At 40.4% G+C, this 9,248-nt stretch overlaps 1 long non-coding RNA gene across 1 annotated transcript; it reads right to left on the bottom strand.

The window, feature by feature from the left end:
- Positions 1-7,171: 7,171 nt before the first annotated feature.
- On the bottom strand, positions 7,172-8,338 carry LOC124651787. The gene is made up of 3 exons (XR_006987503.1): positions 8,254-8,338; positions 7,487-7,663; positions 7,172-7,380 (listed from the first exon to the last, which is right to left on the bottom strand). It is a non-coding gene; the product is annotated as an uncharacterized LOC124651787 (long non-coding RNA).
- Between the last annotated feature and the right edge of the window lie 910 nt (positions 8,339-9,248).

Below are 9,248 nucleotides of genomic sequence, written 5' to 3'. Positions count from 1 at the left end.
TATCATGTTAGATCTTGTGAGTTGCCTATCATGATCAAGATCATCTATTTGTAATGCTACATGTTGTGTTTGTTGGGATCCGATGAATATGGAATACTATGTCATGTTGATTATCAATCTATCATATATGTTGTTTATGTTCTTGCATGCTCTCCGTTGCTAGTAGAGGCTCTGGCCAAGTTGATACTTGTAATGAAGGAGATATGCCCTAGAGGCAATAATAAAGTGGTTATTATTTATATCTTTATGTTTATGATAAATGTTTATATATCATGCTATAATTGTATTAACCGAAACATTAGTACATGTGTGATATGTAGACAAACAAAGAGTCCCTAGTATGCCTCTTAACTAGCTTGTTGATTAATGGATGATTAGTTTCATAATCATGAACATTGGATGTTATTAATAACAAGGTTATATCATTGTATGAATGATGTAATGGACACACCCAATTAAGCATAGCATAAGATCTCGTCATTAAGTTATTTGCTATAAGCTTTCGATACATAGTTACCTAGTCCTTATGACCATGAGATCATGTAAATCACTTATACCGGAAAGGTACTTTGATTACATCAAACGCCACCTGCGTAAATGGGTGGTTATAAAGGTGGGATTAAGTATCCGGAAAGTATGAGTTGAGGCATATGGATCAACGAGTGGGATTTGTCCATCCCGATGACTGGATAGATATACTCTGGGCCCTCTCGGTGGAATGTCGTCTAATGTCTTGCAAGCATATGAATAAGTTCATAAGAGACCACATACCATGGTACGAGTAAAGAGTACTTGTCAGGAGACGAGGATGAACAAGGTATAGAGTGATACCGAAGATCAAACCTCGGACAAGTAAAATATCACGTGACAAAGGGAATTGGTATCGTATGTGAATGGTTCATTCGATCACTAAAGTCATCGTTGAATATGTGGGAGCCATTATGGATCTCCAGATCCCGCTATTGGTTATTGGTCGGAGTGAGTACTCAACCATGTCCGCATAGTTCACGATCCGGTGCATTTATGGCAGGTTCTAGAAGGTTCTAGAAAAGTCCGGAAGAAATCACCATGGAAAGTAGAGTCCCGGAGGGACTCCACCTTGCATGGCCAGCCAACCCTAAAGGGGAGGAGTCCAAGGTGGACTCCCCTAGGGTGGCCGGCCAACCCCCTCATGGAAAGGGGGAATCCCACCCCAAGTGGGATTCCCACCTTGGGTAGGTTTCCCTACATATGGGAGGTTTCATTGTTGGGGTCTTATTCGAAGACTTGGATACCAACACTTGGGGATTTCCACCTATATAATGAGGAGGAGAGGGAGGGGGCTGACTACTCTTGGCCGCACCACCTAGGGCTGCCCTTGGCCGGCGCCCTAGCCTCCCCTCTCTCCCCAAACCCTAGCGGTATCTCTCCTCCACCACATCCCGCACGCTTAAGCGAAGCTCCGCCGGATTTCTCCACCACCACCGACATCACGCCGTCGTGCTGTCGGATTCAAGAGGAGCTACTACTTCCGCTGCCCGCTGGAACGGGGAGGTGGACGTCGTCTTCATCAACAACCGAACGTGTGACCGAGTACGGAGGTGCTGCCCGTTCGTGGCGCCGGAACCGATCGTGATCAAGATCTTCTACGCGTTTTTGCAAGCGGCAAGTGAACGTCTACCGCAGCAACAAGAGCCTCATCTTGTAGGCTTTGGAATCTCTTCAAGGGTGAGACTCGATACCCCCTCGTTGCTACCGTCTTCTAGATTGCATCTTGGCTTGGATTGCGTGTACGCGGTAGGAAAATTTTTGTTTTCTATGCAACGTTATCCTACAGTGGTATCAGAGCCGTGTCTATGCATAGATGGTTGCACGAGTAGAACACAATGGTTTTGTGGGCGTTGATGCTCTTGTTGTTTTTAGTTTGAGTACTTTGCATCTTTGTGGCATAGTGGGATGAAGCGGCTCGGGCTAACTTTACATAACCGCGTTCATGAGACTTGCTCCTCGTTCGACATGCAACTTGTATTGCATAAGAGGCTTTGCGGGTGTCTGTCTCTCCTACGTGAAGATTCAATTTACTCTTCTATTGACAACACTAGTATCACCGTTGTGGTTCATGTTCGTAGGTAGATTAGATCTCACTCGAAAACCCTAAACCACGTAAAATATGCAAACCAAATTAGAGACGTCTAACTTGTTTTTGCAGGGTTTGGTGATGTGATATGGCCATAATGTGATGATGAATATGTATGAGATGATCATTATTGTATTGTGGCAACCGGCGGGAGCCTTATGGTTGTCTTTAAATTTCATGTTGAGTAGTATTTCAAAGTAGTTGTAATAGTTGCTACATGAGGTGAACAACCATGAAGACGGCGCCATGAACCTTGACGCTACGCCGACGATGATGGAGATCATGCCCGTTGATGATGGAGATCATGTCCGTGCTTTGGAGATGAAGATTGAAGGCGCAAAAACTAAAGGGCCATATCATATCACATATGAATTGCATGTGATGTTAATCCTTTATGCATCTTATTTTACTTAGATCGCGACGGTAGCATTATAAGATGATCCCTCACATTAATATCAAGATAATAAAGTGTTCTCCCCTCGTATGCACCGTTGTACAGATCGTCGTTTCGAAGCATCTCGTGATGATCGGATGTGATTGATTCAACGTTCACATACAACGGGTGTAAGCCATGTTGCACACGCGGAATACTTGGGTTTGCTTGACGAGCCTAGCATGTACAGACATGGCCTCGGGACAACGGAAACCGAAAGGTTGAACACGAGTCATATGGATGATATGATCAACATGTTGATGTTCACCATTGAAGCTACATCATCTCACGTGATGATCGGTTTTGGTGTAGTGGATTTGGATCGTGTACCACATAACAACTATGAGGGATGTTGTATTAAGTGGGAGTTCATTAGTAATTAGATTAAAACATGAACAAATTATCATAAACATAGTCTCGAGTAGTATTTTGAATTAATTTTGTAGTATTGGCATCCGTTTTCTACCATGCGCTAGTCTTGTAATTGAGATAGAAATACTTGTTAAGTCTGATAAGAAACTTTACGGACTGGTACCGTATTGTTAAAGAATCAAGAAATGATTAAGTCCTATTGCAAACTTTTAGTAAACCTCACATTGCTGATTCAAAGAGTTGTGGTTTCAATTAGTACCTAAAGTTATCTTGTCTCCGTAAAACTTGAAGTTCAAATCTGTTTGAAAAATAAGGAGCTGAAAATTTAGTTTTCAGAAATAATCAAGGTATGAGATATATGTGATATCTAAGACCTTATTGCAAGATGATAGAATATATTTTGGTGAGACTACATAAACTCATAAGTTTTATGGGAATGTACGAAGGTTGAAGACGCAAGGCGTCCCAATCCTCCAACTATTGGGGCACTAACGATATTCGCATATCCATGAAGTGATTGTCCTTAGTATGCACCGTTGCTAAGACTCGTCGTTTCGAAGCATCACGTGATGATCGGGTGTTATAGATTCTACGTGTGCTTACAACGGGTACAAGCCAGATTTGCACATGCGAATGCGAGGTTAAACTTTACGAGCCTAGCATGTACAGACATGGTCTCGGAAAAGTCGTCATGATATGATGGATAAAATTATGAGTGAAATTGTTCATCATATTACAAAGTTACTAATAGTGAAATCCGGAACACTTATCATATGATGATCAACTTCAAAGTAAGAACCTCAAGGTTATTGGTATTTGACCAACAAACCTAGAAGTTATTGATGTTGAAGTGTTTTTCTGAATAATGAGGAAAGCTAAAAGAGAAACTACAAAAGATTATTGGCAGAAAGAAAGAAAAAGACTAGAAAGTCTAGCTCAGGTGTATATAAATGATATACATGTTATGGTTGTATTCCTAGTTAAGTCACACTAAGAAATTCTTGGGTATTAGTACTATATTGGTTGGTATGAAGTGTTATACAAAACAACGCAATACAAGAATACAATGGCCTAAGTAGTCGACAAGGAATATGATAGGAATGCACGGCTGGAACAAAATAAAGTGTTATTATGTTCGTCGTTAGCATTCTATCTAGCCCTTAGAATTTATAATAAAGAACTTAATAATTGTTATTTTGCTCTGGTCAAATGAAAACAATAAGTTGTTCAAATTATGACATTACTCCATATACGATGGATAAGTTATTATAAATCTTAATGGTGAAACACACATACATAACACTGACGCTAAAATGCCATAAGGCAAATGATTTGAATTCCACTTATTTGTGGAACCGCCATTTAGGTCATGTTAGAAAGGAACGCACACTACTGCAGAATAGGCCTCTAGTGACAGGCACAAAAGGCATGTTAGTGACAGGCAAAGCGCCAGTCACTAATGACTAGTCACTGGTATCAGGTTACTAGTGACAGGCATGTGCCTGTCACTAGTGTGTGTATACTAATGACTGGCAAAAATAGATGCCTGTCACTAGTGCGATGGAAGGCCGCGGGCCTGAGGGGTTTTGTAGTGACTGGCTTGTTATAGTGCTCATCCTTTGGTTTCAATTTCCGTAATAAAAAAAAATCTTTTTACACGAATTTTCTATATTTCAGATTGCACAATAAGATGTGTACCAATGATACGTTCACATCACCCAATATGACATAACATGTGCACAGAAGTTACAATCTATTTCATCAAGCTAGTCTACATGCTCTACATTCTGATATCATGCTTGGAAACATATTATCGAAGCAATTATATCACTGCAATGCATCCGCTGCTATTCAAGGAAGAACTAGGATTATGAATTGTTCAATACTTTTGAACTAGTCATGTACATGCTCTACATTCTGATATCATGCTTGGAAACATATTATCGAAGCAATTATATCACTGCAATGCATCCGCTGCTATTCAAGGAAGAACTAGGATTATGAATTGTTCAATACTGTAGGACTTAGTTGAGCATGGCCTCACACTCCTCCACAAGCTGGTACAGGAGCTCAGTTTTGAAGAACTTCAACACTGAAGCAACACATTTTGAATGTAGGGGAGACGGATAAGGGCCCCAGTTGTCTTGTCATACTTCTTGAGAATCTTGACCAGTCCTATAATCAAAAAAAGGAACATAAGCATCGTAGATAATGAAAAATAAAAGAAAGTCATTGGGGCTCTGTAATAGCTTAGACAGAGTATAGCAACACATGAACACACAGGTAGCCAGAATAGTAGAAGGAACTAATCGGGGCTCCGTATATATGCAACAATGCACCTTTTTCGATAAAGTGCAGCAATGCACTTGATCAGGATATTTCTTGTAGTGCACAAGTACTACCTTTCTTTTGCAGAAGTAGCAAAAAAGGAGGCATTGATTTGGGATAAAATTAAGACGTGGAGCTGTTGTTTGTCCTGGAAATCATCCAAGGCAATATGAATACTGCCGTACAGGTTTTGGATAATAATAGAAAAATGGGACAGTCCTACTTAGTACAGACTTCTGCAAACGACTCAACATAGTGGTAGAGAAAAGGCTTACAGTTCTATTTGATAGATCTAGTCCATATAGTGAATCATTTCCAAGGTAAAATAAAGCATAAGTATCCACAAGATATGGACCCAGATAACAACTATGTGCATGGCCTGCATTGCAGAGCCAAAAAAAAGAGCCTATTAAACTAACAACTTGGTGGCAATTGGACCCTCTTTATTTATGGCCCCTACTGTTGCACTATTACATTGTAACCGGGTCCGTGCAAGGTGCATCATATAATAATCTCACGTTTGCTACTGTTTGTCATTTATCTCCATCTGTTCATAGCATAGTTTAGGAGACCAGATTATGGCACCCGTTACAAACAAAGCAACCCCACAAAAGTTTTGAAGTTACCAAACAATGCACACTTTGGCCTATAAATTCAGAGATGTGCATTTAACTAAATCTACTATGCTAAAATGACACCAAATTTGGTCATATGGTTCCGATTCAGCTCGAATTATTTACACAACGCCAAAGGGGTCTTCAGTAGATATAACTAGTATTGATTGGCACATTCCAACAGAGGCACATACATTTGCCTCTAATATGCATTTTCTCAAATCATTTGGGTAACAAAGACCAAACTGTACACGTTCGTCTAACAGCTTTTAAGAGTATTACACTGATTTTGATTAGTAACAAAGACACTTTCAGAGAAACTACAAATGTGACGTACAATAAGAGAACAATCATGTATACTATTGAGTATAAGCTCCATTTGGGTCTACTTTTTACATGTGAGCATTTAAATTTGAAGTGACAAATTTACTTGATATTTATAGTACAAACGAAAAAAACATCTGCTGAGATCCATAAAAGAGAAGAAATAATAATTCATCCTAGATCAAAAAAATATAAGTTTAAGTCTGAACCAATATAATAAGCCATATAACAGGGGAAAAGAAAGATTGCTCTCAAGATAAATAAAAGCACATCCGATTGCACAACATTATTTATTACTAACTTTAGGAAACAATTGCCGGAATGAGAGTATCTAGGCATAGAAGTTGCTCAGACGTCATGAGTCAATACATGTGTGATCTGACACTTTTATCGCTAAAAGCATAGCTGTATCTCTTTATTATTTTTTAGAATTAATCTCAGTAGGTTGAGCAAGAGAAAGGCTTTAGGAAAAAACAATAGATATTTAGCACCAGAAAGACTACAGAAAAAACAATAAATAGTTTCTATCTATACACACAATATATAGAAGCAATCTACTGCATTTTTACAGCCGCATGCCTAGTCGCTTTGTATGGCAATGATTTGTACTATTATTAATCATGAAGAACATGCATTTCAAGCTGACCACATATATGATGAATAAAATGGCCCATACCTCATCCGGTGATCATGCATGCTTGTTCAATTGGGTTGCAGCATACTTTGTGCGTGAATCATGAACCTCCGGCGAGTCATCACCGCCATAGAAAACCCCAGATTCCGAGGTAACCTCTGTGTTGATGATTCTTGCGAAAATGTCTTGGATACGTGTAAACTCTGTCTTCCGGTTAAATGGATTGGACTCCATATGAGTACCGAACAACTGAATGTCTACACCTTTGTTTAAATGCCTATATCTCCTCACAAATATTTCCATATGGTAGCAGAGATAGTAGCCATAGGACACACTATCTTGCTGCTGTGTGCAACTAACCTCTGTGTAATGCTTAAAGCGTGCAGGACCTTTATTCTTTTTTTTTACAATTCCACCTTTAAAACTATGTTCAAAGAGAGCATCATTCAGAATGTTTGACAACACTTCGTAATCCCTTTTCGGTGCATTGTTTTTAAGTGAATCCAAGTAAAAAGCCTTGCATTCGCTCACCATGAGAATAATCAGAACCCAGTGACCCCTGCACAAACATGAGGATTATGCCAAAGAAGAAAGAGCCTTTGTTTGAGCAAAGTAAAGTTGAAAACGTAGAAAATGCAGTAATGGAATACAAGAGTAGGACTTACGTTGGATTGTAGGGCACTAGTATATACTTCTTGTCCTTGTTGTTTTGCAATGCAGGAAAGATGCACTCCCTCAGAATAAGCTCTTTACCTCCATCGGAGCTTCTTCAGTTTCAGAAGCAGGAGGTGAATCAGAAACATCTGCAGATGAGTCGTAGCTGTCCGAAGATTCTTCCATTCCTACACAAAGATGCTAGCAATTCCATATTTCTGTCCAGAGTCCGGATAAGCTTACAGTGCACAGTGAAATTCAACCGATTATATAAACAAGTTCAACAGGTTATATAAACAAGTAATGCAACCATCTGAAAGTATTTTAACCTTTTCTAAGAAATGACAGAGAAACTGAGTTGGTTCCTATGATCTGTGATTCCAAGGCAATTATAATTGCTCACATTTTGTTCTTTTCATCTGTAGCTTGTCGTAGGAATTATTTATTAGCAGTTATTTCTGCACTATTGGTATGAAGAATTAGATTCGGAACAGCTTGTGCCTTTATATTGTACTGATAAATCCGTTTGAGTAGCTAGATCCCATGCTGTGTTTAGTAAGAAGAAAGACTAATAACAATGCTTTTGTTCATGCGACTAAGGCCGGACTAAGTTGAAGATTCAGATTTTTCATCTTTATCTTCAAGAACACAATAGTAGACAAAGACGTATATAACATGACCTAGCAGATTTGCATCAAAAAAAAAAGATTGGCCCATGCGAACATTTCTTCATATGTGAACAGGTATAATTTTCTCTATCACATATTTAGTACCATACCTGCGGTAGAGAAGGCTCGGGTACGCTGATCCTTGTGAAGTACCAAATACTGGAGAACAATGGCTGTCCAAGACCAGTTCCAGCTGACTGTTGCCAGTTTATTGTGGTACCATGTATTATCATAGGTCATATCGGGCGCAGCCAAGTTTGGAGGCGAAACTGAAGAATTGTCATATTTCAAGAATAGGAGAGAGATGTGTAGGGGGGCATACAGGGCGGCGTTGGGGATGCACGGCCGCGCGTCGGGCGGCGGCGTTGGAGATGCAGGGCGGCCTTGAAGATGCAGGGCCGCGCGTCGGGCGGCGGCGGCGTTGCAGTGGGCTGGCGCCGCGGTGGCGTTGCAGTCGGCTGGCGGCGCGGCGGCGGTTGGAGTCGGCTCGCGGCGGCGATGGAGGCGTTGGAGCTGCGACCAGAGAAGGGCGGCTGCGGTTGGGGATTTGAGGGCTCGGGGTAATGGGAGTACGTACGTAATGGTACTGAGATTTTTTTTTTTTTGGCTATGTCTCAGCTAGACCTTTTAGCCCTATGCAAAAAAAATGTAAATTAAAAAATCGTAACAACTATAAAACTTAGAAAAAATATAATTTCACGCACCCCCATATATAGAGTAATTCATAACAGGTTGCATCAAAATAAATTAGGTTTCGGCTTCATCATCTTCAACAATCTTTTCAACAGTAGTCTTGATTTTCTTTCGGGTATATGTTAGACCCTCGAAGTGGCTGCGTCTTTTGAAGGGACGCGTGACAGATAATGTAGTTCGATCCCTTCGGGTAGGTTCAGGGTCTTGGGTAGCTTCGGCATCTTCATCTGTATTTGGGTCATCGAACTGGTCATAATATTCTTCATCAACGACACCATCCACCCCGACGATACTTATTTTTCCTCGTCTCATGACTACATGGTTTGGCGCTTGTGGGTCGGTTATATAGAAGCACTGCGCCAAACCGGTCCAGAAATGAGAAGTAGCGGGTGGTGTTAAACTGGGCTTCCCG

This window comes from Lolium rigidum, chromosome 5 (genome assembly GCF_022539505.1).
Source record: "Lolium rigidum isolate FL_2022 chromosome 5, APGP_CSIRO_Lrig_0.1, whole genome shotgun sequence".
Classification (NCBI taxonomy): domain Eukaryota; kingdom Viridiplantae; phylum Streptophyta; class Magnoliopsida; order Poales; family Poaceae; genus Lolium; species Lolium rigidum.
This window is presented reverse-complemented; position numbering and strand designations above follow the sequence as displayed.